The sequence below is a fragment of the Myotis myotis genome, unplaced genomic scaffold (genome assembly GCF_014108235.1).
Source record: "Myotis myotis isolate mMyoMyo1 unplaced genomic scaffold, mMyoMyo1.p scaffold_m19_p_2, whole genome shotgun sequence".
NCBI lineage: Eukaryota > Metazoa > Chordata > Mammalia > Chiroptera > Vespertilionidae > Myotis > Myotis myotis.
The window spans coordinates 41,880,078-41,899,660 of NW_023416324.1; positions in this window are offsets into that span (position 1 = coordinate 41,880,078).

Here is a 19,583-nt window from a genome sequence, read left to right on the forward strand (position 1 = left end):
GGAAGGAAGGAGGGAAGGAAGGAAGGAAGGAAAAAGGAAGGAAGGAAGGAAAGGAGGAAGGAAGGAAGGAAGGAGGAAGGAAGGAAGAGAAAGAAAGAAAGGAAGGAACGGAAAAGAGAAGAAGGAAGAAGAAGAAAGAAAGGAAGGAAGAAGAAGGAAGGAAGAAGGAAGAAGAAAGAAAGAGAAGAAAGAAAGAAAAGAAAGAAAGAAAGAAAAGAAAGAAGAAAAGAAAGAAAGAAAAGAAAGAAAGAAAGAAGAAAGAAAGAAAGAAAGAAAGAAAGAAAGAAAGAAAGAAAGAAAGAAAGAAAGAAAAGGGGAGGGGGAGGGGAAGGGAAGGGGAGGGAAGCGGGAGAGGAGGGGAGAGGGAGGGGAAAGGAAGGGAAGAGAAGGGGAGGGAAGGGAAGCGGAGGGAAAGGAAGGGGAGGGAAGGGGAGGGAAGGGAAAAGGGAGGGAAGGGGAGGGGGAGGGGAGGGGAGGGAGGGGAGGGGAGGGGGAGGGAGGGAAGGGAGGGAGGAAGGGAACAGGTTTAGGGAAACAGACATAGTTTGCAATTTCTCAATCATGGAGTGATGAGAAGGGAGAGTGGTTGCTGGAGATGCAGGCAGAAGCCAGCCTATGTGGAACAAAGTTAGTCTGGATAAGACAAGAAAGAGTCACTCAAAGTTGTAGACAGGGAGCAGCAACAGATCAGCTCTGCATGCAGTAAAAGTCATAAGGCAGAGATGGGAGGAGTATAAGACAGAAGACAGGAGCTCACTGAGAAAATAAAGATCACTATATTTTCCAGAGGTGTTAGAATCGGAACTAAGAGCAATAGAGATGAAGAGCAATGTGTGAATTTAATAGCCTTTCCAGGAAGGCTATGTGTGAGTTATTTATTTAACAAACATTTACATAGAATTTACTATACCAAGCACTGTTCTAAGCACTTAGGAAATTAACTCATTTAATCATCACACCAAACCTATGAAGTTAGAACTATCATCCTTATATTATGGATATATCAATATGACACAGAGAAGTTAAGTCTCTTACTCAAGGCCTCACAGCTAACTAATGGGTAATGTTCCCCTTTAAGTCTATGTTCTTAACTACTATGCTGCCAAGAGTGACGTTGGCTTAGTTGGTTACTGGATGGATGGTCATGCCATTTACTTCCTGACAGAAGAAAGAGCAGATTTGGGGGAAAAGAACCAAGATTGTGTAGGAGCCCATTAATCAAGGCACCCATGACATCATAGTGGGAAAAGCACAGCAAGGATATGGGCACATAAGTGTAGAGCAGAGAAGAGATCTCTAGGCTGGAGATATAGATTTGGAAGTCATCTGTATACAGATGGGGGTGACCTGGGCTGTCACTGGTATGGTCAATGTGAAATGGCAGGGTGATGTTCTTCATGTTGCACATCTGGTTCTGATTGCATGTCAAGAACTCTTCCTCACTTCCTATGCAATGTTTGTTATCCTGCTAGTTGTGAACTAACTGTTGTCTAAGGACATGGCTATTTTCAACCAATGGCCATGTTTAAAGTATTCCCAAAGACCCAAAAATAATAAACGGTTGAGTTGCTGGCAGAAAGTAGGACTTTGATAGAGAAATGATAATAAATTGAGGCAGATAAAACTTCTAGCAAGATTTAATTACTAAGTCCTCCTTAGCAATCATATTATTTAATAGTTAAAACCTACTTGTGCCCTAACCGGTTTGGCTCAGTGGATAGAGTGTCAGCCTGCGGACTCAAAGGTCCCAGGTTCGACTCCAGTCAAGGGCATGTACCTTGGTTGGAGGCACATCCCCAGTAGGGAGTGTGAAGGAGGCAGCTGATCGATGTTTCTAACTCTCTATCCCTCTCCCTTTCTCTCTGTAAAAAATCAATAAAATACATTTTTTTAAAAACCTACTTGTAATTGGCACAAAACATCAGAACTGTAATTTGGTCATACTATTTCTGTATTTGCATTTCTTTTGTTAAAAATTTAGTGAAAATAAATAATTGTACAAAGACAAGAGCTCCAAAAAACTTGCAATTACAAATTAATGGTTGAACTCTAATCTGCTGAATAATATCTATAGTCATTTAAAATTAGGGTATTTTGTTTTCAGAGATCAAGGAATTCTGACATGACTTTATGGAAAGCAAAGACAATACTCACTGACTGCAGGCCAGTCATTGATTCACATGCACTTCAACTTCAAGTTTTTAGTATGTGCCAGGCATTGGGTTATATCCTTTCTATCCATTGTCTCATTAAGATCTCACAACTGCCAGGCAAAGGAAAAATTATTGTCCTGAACTTAAGAATGATAAAATCATAGTTCATAGAGGGGAATTCCCTTGCCCAAATTCATTCAGTGAATAAATCACAAAACTGAGGACTCCATCACCATACCAAGTCCACATTCAATTTGGGTAATAATCAAAGTCTCTCAAACTACAGAGCCCTGCCATTTCTTGATTCTAGTACTGCTTCTCTATCTCTCTGGAAGGCGTGCCAAGGAGTCTTCATTGAGCCAATTTTACCCATCCTTCCACACATCATGTCAGGACCTACCTCCCATCAACTCCATATTGATTCCTCTTTTTGTCTTACCCTGACTTGACCTCACCACTCATGTTGTCATCTAGGGGTGTGAGCTTCCCATGGTAAGTCCTGCCTTTCCCACATCACTATAAACCAGGGGTCCTCAAACTTTTTAAACAGGGGGCCAGTTCACTGTCTCTCAGACCGTTGGAGGACCGGACTATAGTTTAAAAAAAAACTATGAACAAATTCCTATGCACACTGCACATATCTTATTTTGAAGTAAAAAAAAACAAAACGGGAACAAATACAATATTTGTATTTGCATGTGGCCCGCGGGCTGTAGTTTGAGGACCCCTGCTATAAGCCATTCTCAATCTAGACTTCATAATTCCTTGCAATGGGGTTTCATTGACTTCTTTAATAAATTATTGCCAAATTAACTGAAAAGTGCTTGTTGGGGATCTCTGGGGGAGCCCACAATAAATAGTATCAGTCTTCTCCTGAGTCCTGAACACATTGAAAGACAAGTAAAAAGAGTGGCAAATAAAGGTCAAGAGGTCAACTTTAATGCCTGTACTGATATTTCGGAGGATGCTTGCTAGCATGAGATCCAAAATGGCTTTTCCATCACTGAAAACAAAAATCTGGCGACTTAGGCTCAGTTACAGCATGGTTAGCCAGGAGAGCTATGCTTAGTGGCACTCACAGTGTGACTGAAAAGAAGAGAAATTAATTGCAGGAGAGTGGCCCTGCTTCATCCCAAAAGGAAAAGAAAACAGAGCATCTCCGGTTATTTTTACTTAATGCTTCCATTCAGAGTACTTCCATAAGAAAGAAGACTAAGACCATGCATAAGGCAAGGTATAGGGAAAAGATGTTCCCTTCTAACGGTGTTGAATAACACCAAATTCCCATGCACTCTACATTTATGGAGTATAAAATAATGAAGACTGACAGCATCCTCTACAAGACCCCTGAGAGTACCCAAGAACATTAAAGACTCAGTCATGTCAGAACAATAATAACAACAAAATTATTGTTAGCATGTACTATACACTATATGCTTTAAATCCCTAGAATTGTCATGTGTTTGACACTATTATTACTCCCATTATACCAACGAGGATAATAAAAATTAAATAAAATTCCCAAGGTCACACATCAATTAAATGGTAAATTCAAGATTCAAATCCAATTTTTCTAACTCTACAGGCTCTTAATAATAACAGCTTTAAATAGTAATTCCTATGCTTGCCTACAAGGTAAATAATTTCAAGACATATGACCTTTACTTATTATTCTTAAATATAAATATAACTCATTGACTCTCTTAAAATACGGCTTCCAAAAGCTGTTAACCTTTAATTCTTAATGTCTACCAAAGTGATTATCAATGTCAACAGCAAACATATATGGATGCTGAATAGAGGCAGCCATTATATCATGTTAAGTGTGATGCACTTGAAGTCTAAAGACCCAGGCTTGAAAGCCAGCTCAGACATTTACTGACCATGACAAGTTATTTTGAACAAATTACTTAACATCCCAGATCTATTTTTAAATGGGATAATAAAACATTACATAGTGTTGCTATAAAAACTAAATTAGATGGTTTCTATAAAGTATGTAGCACAAAGTCTGGCACATAGTAAATATATAAGAAATTGTTACTAAGAGAAAGGCAAAGGGTGAAAGAGAATGAGGGAGAGGAGGAGGGATATCTATAAACTCTATCTTGGCAGTGTTTTTATAGGCAGAGAATTGAGGGAAGAAAAAAAAAAGGGGGAGGAAGCAAAAGCTACAACAAGAAAGTGTAAATGTAAATTGTTTAGTCAAGTACTAAGGACACTGTAATAGCAGAAATTGCATGTTATTGGCTGTGTCTCCAATGACTAGTAGCATGTGTACTTAGAGCAGGAACTCCACAAATGCATGAGACAAGGCCAATCTTGTTGCAAGGTCATCCTAAATCCATGGTATTTATCAGACAACTTCTTTGCTCCTCAGACTCTCTCTGACTCTCCATATGACCTAAATAATGATTCCTTTTTTTACCAATGACATCACAGAAAGATAATACAATCCCCTTCCATCACACTTCCCAAGGTAAACAATTCCCTTCATATGGAGCTGCTAATCACTGCTACAGGCAGGACGCTTATACTTTCTGAACCTCAGTTTCCACAGCTATATAATAGGGAACTTGCAATAGCTGCTCCTGAAGGATTCTGGTAGGAATATAATAATTAATACATTTAAGCCAAGTTTGGTAGATTCATGGTTCTTTTTTACACACATACCCATTCTTCACAATAACCTCATATGACTTGTGGAAAGAGACAAGCACTTATTATTATAGTTACTTTGTTCCAGTCTTTCTTACTTTATCAAAATATGTTCTGTTATAGTTGATCTTAGGTTAATGCACAATATTTATCTCAGTTTTCAAACAATGTAGATATTTAAATATATATTTAAATCTGTTGAAGGAATTGTATTAATACCTGACTTTATATAATATTTTATCGTTAAACCATTTTCATTGCCTTTTGTTCATTTGCCCCTCTTGGCAACACCATGATGAAGCAGAGCAGCCACAATGATCACTGTTCTGCAGATGAAGAAACACTACAAAAAGATCATGGGTTCTGCCTTGGCCATCTACTTAATTGCAAGCCTGGGCCAAACCCAGCTCCCCTAATGCTGAAGCTCATATCCTGTCTATTCTCTCAGACTGACACTGTTTGGAAAGGAGGTGATGAACATGGCTGCACCCCAAAAGGCAACCATAGTAAGGGCCCTTCTCTGGCACCATGGAATTATTTAACTAACAAAAGCAGAGCGAGTACAGTCTGACATCAAATCTTTAGCCTCCTGCTACAATGGAAGAGATCTGCCATTAGTTCCATGTTAGAGTGACAGACCTTCTTCCTACTAGAGAAAGGCTGCCACAGAAGTCTCAGAGATGAAAGCCTCTCTTACCCTGCTAAACCAAACTTAAGCTCTTCAATCCTAGAGTTTCCAGTTGTACCGCTCATATCTGCAGGGGAGGGTAAGAAGGAAGCCCTGACATGCCCCCTTAGCATTTCTTTTGTCTCTTTCATGGATTGAGCCTTCATCAAGATGTCCACTAAGAAAGAGTTCTGGCCGAAACCGGTTTGGCTCAGTGGACAGAGAGTCGGCCTGCGGACTGAAAGGTCCCAGGTTCGATTCTGGTCAAGGGCATGGACCTGGGTTGCAGGCACATCCCCAGAGGCAGCTGATCGATGTGTCTAACTCTCTCTCTCTCTCTCCCTTCCTCTCTGTAAAAAATCAATAAAATATATTTTTTAAAAAAGAGTTCTGCTGCTATTAATGAATAGACGAATAGTTCGAAAATCACAAATCTTGTTCATGATCTCAATTGATATTCAAATTCTCTTTACAGTGTCTGCAAGAACTTATCCAAAGAACTTGATATCCCCACTGATGGGAAATTAGCTACTACAAGAAGCAGTTCATTTCACCTTCAAGTTTTAAGAGTTTCTTCCTTATGTTAAGTAGTGATCATTCTCTCCATGAAGATTATTGCCCTTTGGTCTCAAAGTTAGGATGATGACAAAAATATTAACAACCTGCAGGACTGGTGCAATGTATTCCATCTGCATATCAGTCTGGGTCCAAGTCAAACATGAAGGCCACACAGAACAGGTATAATTGCTTATCTGCCAGAGGCCCTTTTAGTGAGGTGCCTAAGGCTGGAGAGAGGTGGGGAGGGGAGAGAAAGCCACCAATTCAAGGCACTTCAGAATTGGCTAGGATCCATGACATCAAAAGTCCATGAGTATTCCTTGTTGTGAGTTGCTTTTTAGATTTGTCTACATATCAACAAAATGTGAAAACTACATTTTGATCCTCACAAACATTGACATCAACCAGCAGAGAGGAACCTGGCATACTTGTCTTTAAATAAAATGTCCATATATTTCATTCTTATGAGCAAAGTAGATAGTATGCTGGGAGCAGAAATACAGTAGATTCAAGAAAAATAGAATTTCCATAAGCCCTATTACTAACTAGTTCAGTTAGTCAAGATATAAAAAAGTAGTTTAGCATGATCATTAAAAGCAGGAATCTGTAATTTGCTGTTTGAGTTTAATGTCTAATTCTGGCATTTCTGTATGTTGACTTCTGACTTATACTAAATTTCAAATATCATCCCTTAACTACAACTGGATGATAGCAATGCTACTTGGTACAGTTTTTTCTTTTCCAGGAGGAGTGGTCACTTCCTCCAACTGCATCAATTTCACCCACCATGCTGGTGACTCTTCTCTGGGTACACTGCAAATTTTCAACCCTTAAAATAAGTTGCTCAAAAGTGACTGCCACAGTGCAGGTGTGTTTTCTCCTTAACCAATGTAAATTTAGCTCACTTTAAGATTTCTATGTCTTTCCAGAAATATTACCCTGTCAATTTACAGGGGTAGGCAAAAGTAGGTTTACAGTTATTGGTAAAAAGACATGCAGGTTATGAAGATAATACAAGAATAAACTCTGTGTTTCCCATACTCACAACTGTAGAACTCCTTTTGCCTCACCTCATATATTAAACCCAAGACTAATTCAAATTCTTAACTATTGCATCTCAAACTTTGGTGTACATAAGAATCACCTGGATGTTTGTTACAAATCCAGATTTCTGGGTCCCAACTTAGATATTCTAATTCAGTAGATCTGTGGCGGAGCTCAAGAATCTGCATTTTTAATAACCCACCACCCCAATAATTCCAGTATTGTTCATTTTTGAACTGTACTTTAGATTTTTGGGTTGCACTTTGAGAACACTGTTTTAAATCTTTCTCACTTAGATAAAGCACATCTCCTAATGGTGTTATTTGAGCACTTGGATTTGCATCCCTCTTAAATTCAACAATGCAAATTTGTGGTAGAAATAAAAAGCATTGGCTTTGGAGATAAGAAGATGTGTGTTCAAAACCTGGCTCTGCAGATGATGGCCTGGGGTAAGTTAGTTAAATCCCTGAGTTTCAAGTTTCTTATCTGCAAACAGGAGAACACATTGCTATCTGGGTTGCTGTGACCATTAAGATAATTTATGTGCCGTGGCCGTACAGGGGGTGCTCACAGAAGGTGCGCCATACATTTTAAGTTCCCTCAACACATTCCTCCATTATTCCAGCATATAGACATCAGGCAAACTGACATTATCATCCAATTAATGAATATATCTTCCCAATGCCCTGTCATGAAAAACTTTTGTTGACTTTTTACCACTTTCTCTCAGCCAGTGGCACCCAACCAGATGTGCATATGGGAATCCCCTGGGAGCACCTTAAAAGTGCCACATCACTCAGTAAAAATCTCCAGAGGTCGAGCCAGGGGACAAATAGGTTTAAAAAGCTCCCCAGGTGATTTTGATATGCACCTTAATTAAAGAGTAACTGATCCAAATAATTGATAGCAATGTGGTCAAAATCCATAAAATGTGCAGACCCTTTAAGCCATAATTATTTACTCCTAAAAATGGGCACTGAGGAAATTATCAAAGATGGACACAGATTTGTTTTCATATCTTGTTATAAGGAGAAAAAGGAGGAAGAGAAGAAGAGGAGGGGGAAGGATTGAAGGATGAGGCGAAGGGGAAGAAGAAAGGAAAGAAACTGATTGCCCAGCAATAAGACATTGGGCAGCCCCCATAAAGAAATAAACTGCATTCTTATTGCACAATAGAGTGCAGCTCTAAAATAGCTGCTACATTTTATAAAGGTTGCAAAAGCCTAGAGGTACAATCTCATATTTTGCTGTTGAAAATATAACTATGAAGCATATAGAGCAAAATGTTAGCAATATTAACTGGTTGTATGGATTATAGTTATTTTAAATTATTTTATATTCTACTTTTTAAAATGTTTCCTGCAAAAACGCCATTTCTATACCAAACTTTTAAAAAATGTGCTATTTTTCATGAACTATGAATATATTATAGAGACTCTCTCCAGGTTAATATTCCTCCATTAATCAGGATTTAGTTAGCTGCCACTACTTAGTTCACAGATAAGGTTGGTACAGGCTCTGTGCTAGGAAGTCTCATAGATGCCTTTTCAGATGATCTTCAAAACACTTTAATGTGGTATGTACTCTTATTACTCCCATTTTACACACAAGGAAAACAAGACTTAGCTCGATTAAATAACTTGCTCAGGGTCAAAAGGAAATGATGGGAGAAACTGCATGTAGAGAACATCAGAACTCTGTATTGTTTCTTACAACTGCATGTGAACCCACAGATATCTTAAAATAAAAAGTCTATTTTTTGTAAGGGATTCACATATAACCCTGTACTTTTTCAGTCACTTCAGTACTAAACTGACCCTACTTTACTGTATTCTGGCCTTTTTTTCTCCACCTTGTCCACTTATCTAGTAGATACTCTGAGTGACTTTGTTAGACTTTTACAAAAGCCCAATTCTCTGTTCTCTATGGTGTGACTCTGTTTAAACCTTTTGAGAATCCATGTGCCAGATCTGTTAGAAGCAGCAGAGGGGCAGCCTGTAGGTTTTGGTGCCAAGAAGGAGCACAGTAAGGAAGGTAGAAGTCAATGGGCATTTTGCCTGACTAAGGACTCCGGGATTGGACCCTCAATAGATATGCAAATTGAATTCTGTGTAATTTGTGCTTTTCAATAACCTCAGCATGTGTTGGATGTGTACAAAAAGAACCATAAAATAAAATTGCAGACAAAAGGGGGAGTCAGAACACAGAAAGGGGAAGAATTGGTTTATTCCACAAGCCAAACAATGGGTCATAATAAATTCGCCAGCCATTAGCTCTTCGGTTGCATGGAACAAAGAGATTGAAATGAAATGGGGAAAAATCACAGTTAACTGTTAGGTAGCTGGCCTGCTTCCATTTGGCCGACCAGACAGATCATAGGATGAGCCAGGGAGCTGCCCGGGGGCATCTGCCACCTCCATGGGGCAGCCCCCACTGGTTTGCAACCCAGCCGTGGTTCTTCCATATGTTCAGGTGCCATTGGAGCAATTTTTCCTTAGGATAAACATGTAATAAAAAGATCCAATTGTGTTTTAATCAGCCATCAGTTAATGCATAGTTACATTCTCCCAAAAGAATTATAAGACACACAGAGTGTGAAAGGAGAGATGCAGAGATATAAAATAAAATGTGCATGTACACATACACACATACACACACACACACACACACACACACACACACACACACACAGAAAGAAACTGAAAGAGAAGCAGAGGAACTGATAAAGATGATAATAATAATCAGAACCACTAATACCAGTGTTGTTGCTCCCACCAGCAGAGCCATCATCATTTTTGAGGATTAACTATGGCTTTAAACCTCAGGACAGCCCTCCCCACCAGAACAGAGCTCTGGCATCCCTCCACACACCTCCCAGGAGCCCTGTGAAGATCACTGTGAAACTGTCGCTTTGTCTGAGCATGTCTCAATCACTAACCTTCCCATATTTGTTTTTAGTTACCTTATAAATTGTCCATCCTCCCCGTAGATGCCACAGTCCTTGACAGTAGAGTCTATAACTTAACTATGTATCCTAAATACCAAACATTGGGCCTGACCTATTTTAGGTACTCAACTAATATTTTTAAAATAAATGAATGAGTTTTGAATGGAGGATGGATGAATGGAAGGATGGGTGGATGAATGGACAGAAGGACAGACAGACAGATGGATAGACAAATGTACAGAAGGATGGCTGGATGAATACATGGATCTACAGATCTAATTCTTACATTAGCCAAGTGAGTTTGGATGTTATTATTCCCATTTTACAAATAAGGAAAGTAATGTCTAGAGAAACCCAAGTCTATCTGACTCTTTACACTGTGGAATAGCATCACTCAAAGGGGACTCATATCCTGAGAAACAGAGAAAGACCATGGTTGGGAGAGGTTTGGGGAGCAAAGAGAAGAAAGAAAAAGAAAGCATGATGGTTCTGCGTGGTCCCTCATAACAGAGGACAAGGCTTTGGCTTGATTTGAAAAAGGAATTATAAAGTCTAAGGTGAATGTATGCAGGAATGATAATATCATATTATCATGAAATGAGTAGTTTAAGAGAGTCTCCTAAATTATTTGGCTCTGATAGCAGGTAGACTTGTGGCTAGGGATTTGCAATCTGACCCAGGTCATCCCTGGTAGTCTTAATAAATATTGAAAATCAACAGAGATTTGATAAACAAACAAAAGTGCTCAGAGATTCTTGTATTTACATTAAAAAGAGGAAAGTAGTGAGGCAGTCTTGCTTGAGTGAGGCTGGAACAATCTCCCTCTTAGAGACATAAGCCCCATGGACCCTGCTTGCCATAATTTTCAGAGTAATATGATTTTTGACAAATTCATTAAGCAATAAGACATGACAGACTGTAAATTGCTCCACTGCTAATTTATGTCCACTATATTGTTAGGCATCCAGCCAACACTTGGTCCTATCTGAGAGCAAAGATATAAATTGCTGTGCTGTAACTACAATCTGGGATGCTTTGTGAGGATCTGAAAATGATCAAATCCTAGAATCTTCAGCATACAGAATGAGAATTCAATCTCTTAGTCAGGCATTAACCTCCACTGAGTGCCCACTTTGGAACAGCCATCTCTCTTGAGGAGAGTTTATCAGCGTGCAGGATTGCACACAGCTTGCTTTCTATAAAGTGGAAAGCCTTGCACTAAAGGTAAGAAGTCATTACTTACGGGGCACAGAAAAGGGAGTGATCAGTTCTAGGATAGTGGGGATGATGGGAGGGGATCAGAGAAGACTACAAGAGAAGATACATTTTTAATTGGATCCTAAAATAAACACAGGTATTCCCCAAATGGAAAAAAGAAAAGGAAGCCCATTGCATAAAAAAAAACTCATAGAGGCATGAAGGTATGGTATGTTCAAGGAGCTGGAGCAATTTGGAGCAACTGTAATTTCGTGTGCATGGAGGAGAATTATAAGCAGGTTATAAAACAAGTTTGGATCCATGCTAAACATCTAGGAGTTTATTCAACACTTCCCTTCTATGCATCTCCATTACTGCTGCCTACTTCAAACTATTATTTTCCCACTTGGAGATTGAAGACTCTAATCAGGACTAAATGTCTGGATAAACCTTCAGTTATTAAGAAGGATGTAAATCCAGAGGCTGGTTATTCTGGGTTCCTGGACCTAATTCCAACATGTGTGTGGAGGCTTCCCTACACCAACAAGCAATTCTAAGACACCAGCAGGGAGTTTAAGAATTCAACTTCGTTCTCCTCAATTCTGACACTATCTACCTGGAGAGAGCATCAGATTCCACATGTAAAGGGCTCAGTCCCACAAGACAGCCTTCCACTTCAGATGCCAATTACAAGTCCATATTGTTACCTGTACTTCTGACTGACAGGCTGTAAATCAGAAGTTCCCACTACCCCCTCCTTGGATTTGATAAAGTTGCCAGAGCAGCTCCCAGAAGTCAGAGAACCATGTTCCCTGCTGGGTCCCCAGTTCATTATGAAAGAATATAACTCAGGAAGAGCCACATGGAAGAGATGCACAGAACCAGGTATGAGGAAATGGTGCAGAACTTCCATGCCCTCCTGGAACCTGCCATTCTCCCCTGCATCTCCACTTGTTCACCAATGTGGAAGATCTCTACCCTCTTGTTTTGGGTTTTTATGGAGGCTTCATTACATAGGTATGATTTACAAAACCATTGGCTGTTGGTTATTGATTCAATCTCCAGCCCTTCTTTTCGCCCAAGAGATCTAAGGGTGGGACTGAAAATTCCAATCCTCTAATTACCTGGTTGATTCTCTTGGGAACCAGCCCCCACCTGAAAGTGTGGTTCAAAAGTCACCTCATTAGCATTAAAAAATGACATCTTTATTACTCTCATTATAGGAAATTCCAAGTGTTTTGGGAGCTGTGAGCCAGGAACTATGAACAAAGACCAAAAATATATGAGAAATATACTTTGATCACTTAAATGACCATATTTCTGTTTTAAAATTTTAAAAATGTTTTTATTGATTTCAGAGAGAGGGAAGGAGAGAGGGAGAAATATAAAAACATCAATGATAAGAGAATTATTGATTGGCTGTTCCTGCACCTACTGGGGATCGAGACCACAATTTAGGCATGTGCCCTGACTTGGAATCTAAAGTAACCTCCTGGTTCATGGGTCGAAGCTCTACCACTGAGCCATACCATCTGGGCATAGCCATATTTCTTATAAATCACAATAACCTGCTGGTACACTATTCTGATAATTTAGGTGATGAACAATAGAAAGAGGAACAATAGCTGGCATATATTGATCACCACTGTCAGAGTGACTCCTGGGGAGGAGGAGTTATTCTGCTGAGGCTGGAGCCCTGGAGGAGAACACAACCCCTCAGGGGCAGCTTGTAGTGGGGAGATTTTCTAGGCCTATTTCCTCACAATCCAGAAAACAAGTTCAGGTTTCCTTCTTTTAGTATAAGTATCTAGGGAAAGATTAGAGGCATACTTCAGTTTTGGACAACAAATAGCTCCATGGCACCAGCCCTACTCCCTATTTATTCTGCCAAGCTCCTTCCACACATTGAATCAACAGTTTCAGCACCATGGACTTGATTCCTCTTTAAGTCTCCATTGGGCATATCTAAAGAAAGAGAGAAAAGCGGGGGAGGGGTGGAGAAGAAATTGCAGGAACTGCTTCCTAACTCATGGCAGTGGAATTGAGGGACTTGTACTCTGAAAAGAACCAGGAGACCTGGGTTTTACTCTACCCTCTCACTCCCCAGCCCTATGACCTTGAACAAAGATGAGTCACCTCCTTGGCTGCTAGAGGAATTAAAGTAAGCTTATATATGTGAGATTATCTGGCACAGAGTAGGATCTCAAGAGATGCTTATTGAATCAAAATCTACAGTCAGCTAGTGTGGATCTTGAGAAATAAGCAACGTTCATATGGGAAATGTCCAATGACTGCAGACCCATGGAATAAGCTCAATGAAATCATCAGCATGATCTCTTGGCATTGTGGGGTGTTTTTAGTACTTTGTCCAGTTATTTTCAGCCACCCCCCCCCCAGAGACCTTTTATCAGCTCCCCTTCTATACTGATATTGTTCGTGAAGTTGGCATGCTTTATTAGTCTTCTTCAACCTACACATAGTGAGACAGGTCCCAGGAGGTGGAGGGAAGTTTTGTTTCATGTGAATCTAGCTAGGTATGCAACGCATTGAGTCCTTGGGGATTCCTGGCATAATTTAGATGTTCTGTGCTTGCCCACTGCAGGAGGCTTTATACAGAAAATGCTTCCTGTCATCTCACTAACGGAAAGCAGATAAAGTACAGTATATAGTCTTGGTCTTGGTCTCTGGAGGCCTGGGTTCAAAGGCTCAGCTCTGTCAACTGGGAAACTGGGTAAATTAACTTTTTCTCAACCTCAATTTGCTCATCTAAAATGTAAATAGCAGCACCTATTATTAGGATTGTTTCTTGACTCAAATGATACAACTCGTGTGAAAGTACTTTATGAATTGTAAAGTGCCAACAATTGTGAGTGAGTGTTATAACTCTCATCAGTGTTATTTATGGTGATGAAGTGTACAGGCTTTACTGCCAGTAAAATCTTTTAGTCTTTGTGTCCCCATTTCCCCTTGGCTACTGTGTCTATCATTCAGGGTCACTACAGGAGACATAGTTTATTTCCAGATTATTCGAATGGAGAGGCTAGTGAAACCACTTGGATGCCCTGCCAGTGTTGCTCAGTGGTTGAGCATCAGTGTATGAACCAGGAAGTCATGGTTCAATTCCTGGTCAAGGCACATGCCTAGGTTGTGGGCTTGATCTCCAGTAGGGGGCATGCAGGAGGCAGCCAATCAATGATTCTCATCACTAATGTTTCTATCTCTCTCTCCCTCTCTGAAATCAATAAAAATACATTAAAAAAAAAAACTACGTAGGAAAGTGTGGGCAGAGTTAAGGGAAAAAACAAAAGATGGTGAGGTGTCAGGAGGCCAGCAATAGCTAAAAGCAGTTACCCTCCAAATGACTAAAGAAATAGAGCATAAAAGTTTTCACCAGAGCTCAGTGAAGACCAGAGCCCTAAAGGAGGATGAGCTACCCAAAGGGCTACAGTTATTGCCAGATGTAGGACATCAAAACGGGAGACTTCTCACTCCTTTTGCCCACCCATATCCCAGAAGGCAACCAGCAGGAGATCCCAAATAATGCAATTCACATGGTCAAACTCTCAAAGACCCAAGTCTTCATGACCATCTGTTACTTCCTATATTCTACGCTTCATAGTGTTCTATACATGATACCTGGGCAGCAGCATTGCTGGTGGCTGTGAGCAAGATTCTTAGCCATGTATGTCTGTGTTTCAAACCTGGCTGTCACTTACTAGCTGTGTCCCTTGTATAAATTGGCTTAGCGTCTCAGAACCTCAATTTTCTCATCTGTTAAAGGGGCTGATAAAAGTGCCAGTTTCATGGGTTAACATGAGTGTGAAATTCAGTATTACCTGTAAAGCACTTTCCAAGGTGCATAGTCTGCACTCTATAAATAGTATGATATTGCTGTTTTACTTTTCACAGACCCATTTTTTACTGCTCCTCTCTCTCTCTCCAAGTCACACTGAAAGCACTTCTCCATGGAAACCTCACCCTTTTATACATTGAAACTGTTTAATTCTACCGTGTGTTTTTTTCCTAACTGAAAGGTGGATCTCCCTAGCAAACTTGTCATAATTACTTCTTTTTATTTGACTTGTTGGCAGTATTGTTGGCCTTTCTTCTAGAAAAGCCATCTTTCCTTGGCTTCTGTGTTATTATTTCCTGGTTTTAATTTTGCTCTGATTGACCTTGTCCAAAACTGAATTTATTTTCTTTCCCACAAAACATGCTCTTTCCTCTTACCTACCCCAGTCAATTGTCTTACCTCCTCTCAATCCTTATGTCCAAAAACCATGGAGCTACATATATTAAATTTCTAAATATCTCTAGAATCCATCTACCCTTTTCCATTCCTAAGAGCAGCATATTTGTGTGAGGTATCACCATCTCTTGGCAACTTTATTGCAATAACTTCCTAAGTGGTCTCATTGCCTCTTGACTTATGTTCTCCATCCATTCTTCACACTGTAGTCAGGTTATTCTAAAGAAAACACTTTCTCATGTCACCACCCTTATTACAAACCCCTCAGTAATTCTCCATCACCTTCAGTAAAAAGCCCACTCTCCTCATTGCTAGCAAGACCCTCCATGACCTAAGCCTTTCCAATGACTAGAAACTCATCTAGAGTGACTCCTTTCTCTTACTTGACCCAAATCATAACAAATAACTTGTACATCCCCCAGCACTCCAGCTTTCTCTCTCCTATGGGTGTTGTACATACTGACCAGGACTCTCCACCACCAAATTATACTTGGCTAACTCTCAACTGCCCTTTGTTGCTCAGCTTAGTTGCCATTTTCTCTGGTAACCTTTCCTGACCCTGAAATTATAATTTAACTAGAGACCCGGTGCATGAATTCATGCATGGCTGGGGTCTGCTGGCCCACCCCAATGGGGACCCATTGGGCTGGGCCAGCAGGGGGAGGGGGCTGTGGGAGGTTGGCCAGCTGGTCCCACCTCTGTTCGGGGTTGGGGGGCCAATTGGGGGCAGGGCCATCTGGGGGGAGGAGCTGCGGGCAGTTGGCTGGCCGGTCCCACGCCTGATCAGGGTGTTGGAGGCAGATCGGGGGCCAGGCTGGCTGGCAGTGGGGGGTGATCGGGTCTGGATCAGGCCAGTTGGCTATCACAGTGCACATCATAGCCTCCAGCTGTTCCAGTCATTCTGGTTGTTCCATTGTTCCGGTCACTGGGCTTTTATAGATACACATATACTAGAGGCCTAGTGCACAAAAATTTGTTCACTCAGGGGGAAGGGGGGGGTCCTTCAGCCCGGCCTGTGCCCTCTCGCAGTCTGGGACCCCTCAGGGGAGGACCACCTTCTGGCTTAGACCTACTCCCCGGGGGATTGGGCCTAAGATGGAAATCAGACATCCCTCTGGAAGCCTGGCAGCCTTCGGGGGATGTCCACTTGCCAGCGGGGAGTAGGCCTAAACTGCAGTTGGACATCCTTAGCACTGCTGAGGAGGCAGGAGAGGTTCCCACCACCACCGCTGTACTGGCAGCCATCAGCCTGGCTTGTGGCTGAGCAGAGCTCCTCCCATGTGAGAGTGCCCTGACCACCAGAGGGCAGCTCCTGCATTGAGCGTCAGCCCCCTGGTGGTCAGTGTGTGTCAAGGTGACCAGTCATTCCCAGTCCTTCTGCTGTTAGGGTCAGTTTGCATATTACCGTGTTACTATATAGGATAGAGGCCTGGTGCACGGGTGGGGGCGGCTGGTTTGCCATGAGGGGTGTACCGGATCAGGGTGGGGGTCCCGCTTGGGTGCCTGGCCAGCCTGGATGAGGGGATGATGGTTGTTTGCAGCTGGTCACACCCCCTTCAGGGTGGGGGTCCCCACTGGGGTGCCTGGCCAGCCTGGATGAGGGGCTGAGGGCTGTTTTCAGGCTGCATGCACCCCCTTTAGGGTGGGGGTCCCCACTGGGGTGCCTGGCCAGTCTGGGTGAGGGGCTGAGGGCTGTTTTCAGGCTGCATGCACCCCCTATAGGGTGGGGGTCCCCACTGGGGTGCCTGGCCAGTCTGGGTGAGGGGCTGAGGGCCGTTTTCAGGCTGGCGGGTGACTGAAGCTCCCAACCTCTCCTTTTTTTCTTTTTTTTTTTATTCTGGGATTTATTTACCTTCTGTGGCTGTCACTGAAACTGAGATCTGGCTTTAGCTCTGAGGCTCAGCTCCAGCTCTGAGACCTCGGCTGCTGAAAGCAGGTATCTGGGTTTGTTTGGCTTCTATAATTGAAACACTGTTGCAGCTCCAGCTCTGAGGCTGGCTGGCTGAAAGCAGGTTTCTGGGGTTTGTTTAGTTTCTATAATTGCAACATTGTTTCTTAGAGTGCAGAGCTCAGAGGCCAGCAGCAGCAGGTGGGGAACCTTGGCTTCCTCCATCACTGGAGGAAGCAAGCCTCCTGTTTGCTTCAGCTGCCTGGCTGCCGGTCGCCATCTTGGTTGGCAGTTAATTTGCATATACTTCTGATTAGCCAATGGGAAGCATGTTGGAGGTACAGTTAATTACCATGTTTGTCTATTATTAGATAGGATATAGATTGTCCCTCCTGGTTGTGCTTCAATGACCTTGAAGGGCTGATTCTATGCAGTTAGGGATCACATCGGTTTTTGTTCATACTGTTGACCCTTTGTACTCAGTACCTGACACTTTTGAAAAAGGGATGAGTCAGCACTACAAGACAGGCAATGTCTGATCTCCATCTTCCCAAAAGCTCAGGGCTATGACTTCTAGAATTGTCTCCCAAATAGAGATAAAATTTGGGAGAATAAAGCATGGCCTGATGTTGAACCAGTTAAGTTCCAGACACATCTCTATGCTACAGGAAGCATTTTAAAAGAACTTCAGGAACTCTGTTCAAGTTCACAAAACAATAGGTCAGTCAGTGTAAAATGACATGAAATGGCACACACTTTCAAAGAAGGCTACTAATAAGGCAAATGCTAAGTTGATTTTGACCTGAGATAAGCAACGTAAGCACCTGTTTTCCTAAGTATTCTAGAGCAGGTTTTTCTCTTAGGAAAGCCCATCAGTCTATTTACTGCTGGGTCCCCTGTCTAATGCACAGATTTCACCACTGGACCAAGTCATAAATGTCCATATTTTTGTTTGTAACACAATTCTTTAGCCAAAAAGACCCGACCAAATGTTTTGGAGCACATATTATTAAAAGATCATTCATTGTCTTTTGCTTTCTTAGGTTTTATCTTGTACTCCCAGCTAGGTTTCCTTATTTCATAAGAATTCTACAAAATAAATTCTAGTTATAGAATAAGAACATATTTTTTAAGAATGAGAATTCCTGAATTCCAGAGTAAGTCTTAACTATATTTTCCAAACTACAGACATAAAATGGATACATACTGTGTTACAAAGTTCTAGTCTACCAAGGACAGGTAGCTAATTTATCTCTAAAGTACCACATAGCAGTATACAGAGACAGTAAGTCCTAATATTATCTCAAGGTGTGGCTATACTCTAATTATTATCAATGATAAGTCATTTTAAGAACCCTCACCTGCTACTTATAAATGCCAGCCTTTTTCTAATACATGGCACTGTCTTATTTCAGGTAATGAAAAAGAAATAAGCATCCATGAGTCCTATACTCACTAAGTTAACAATGGAACATGTTTGTTATTGTCAATGTCAGATAGTATATAATACTGAGAATAAATGCTGAAGGAATTTAGAGGAAATATAATGCAAATTTCTTGGAAATTTGGGGGAAGATGAAGTGGGAAAGGGAAGGAAATCCCAAGCAGAAGAAATGCTTTATTAAAGCATTAGAGGCATAAGTCAGTACACATGTTCCAGGGAAAGGGCAAACACATATGTGTTGAAAATAAAGACACATATAGCAATGGTCCACCCTTTGAAAAGGAAAAGTTAATATTAAAATCCACATCTACTTCAATGCCCCGGTTTGGGAGAGAATTATCTTTAATTGAATATAATTATCTTTTTGAGTAAAAATATATTTCATGGTTGTACATACTCCTGTTTGTCCTCAAAACCAGGGACTAAGTAAGTGATTTTACTTAGCATGTATTGCCCACTTCAAGGCACTCGTTGAAGTCAGTGCTTTGCCTGCCTTATCACACAGCATCTGCACAGTCAGTCTATGTGGTAGGTTCAAATGTGCTTCCCTGTTCACCAGGAAGAAGCTTGGGCCAGAAAGATTATCTTTCCAAGTAAAAGTCCAAATTCAATTCAGGTCTTTCTGATTCTAGAACCTGAGCCTTTAATATCCATAGTGTGTAGCCTCTCATAACACTTCCAGAATCATGACATTTGGTGGTTTGAGAGTAGGATTTTGCTTCTTAAATGTTAACACTCAGCCTTCCTCTCCTTCATGCTTCCTAACTAAGGAAGCTTG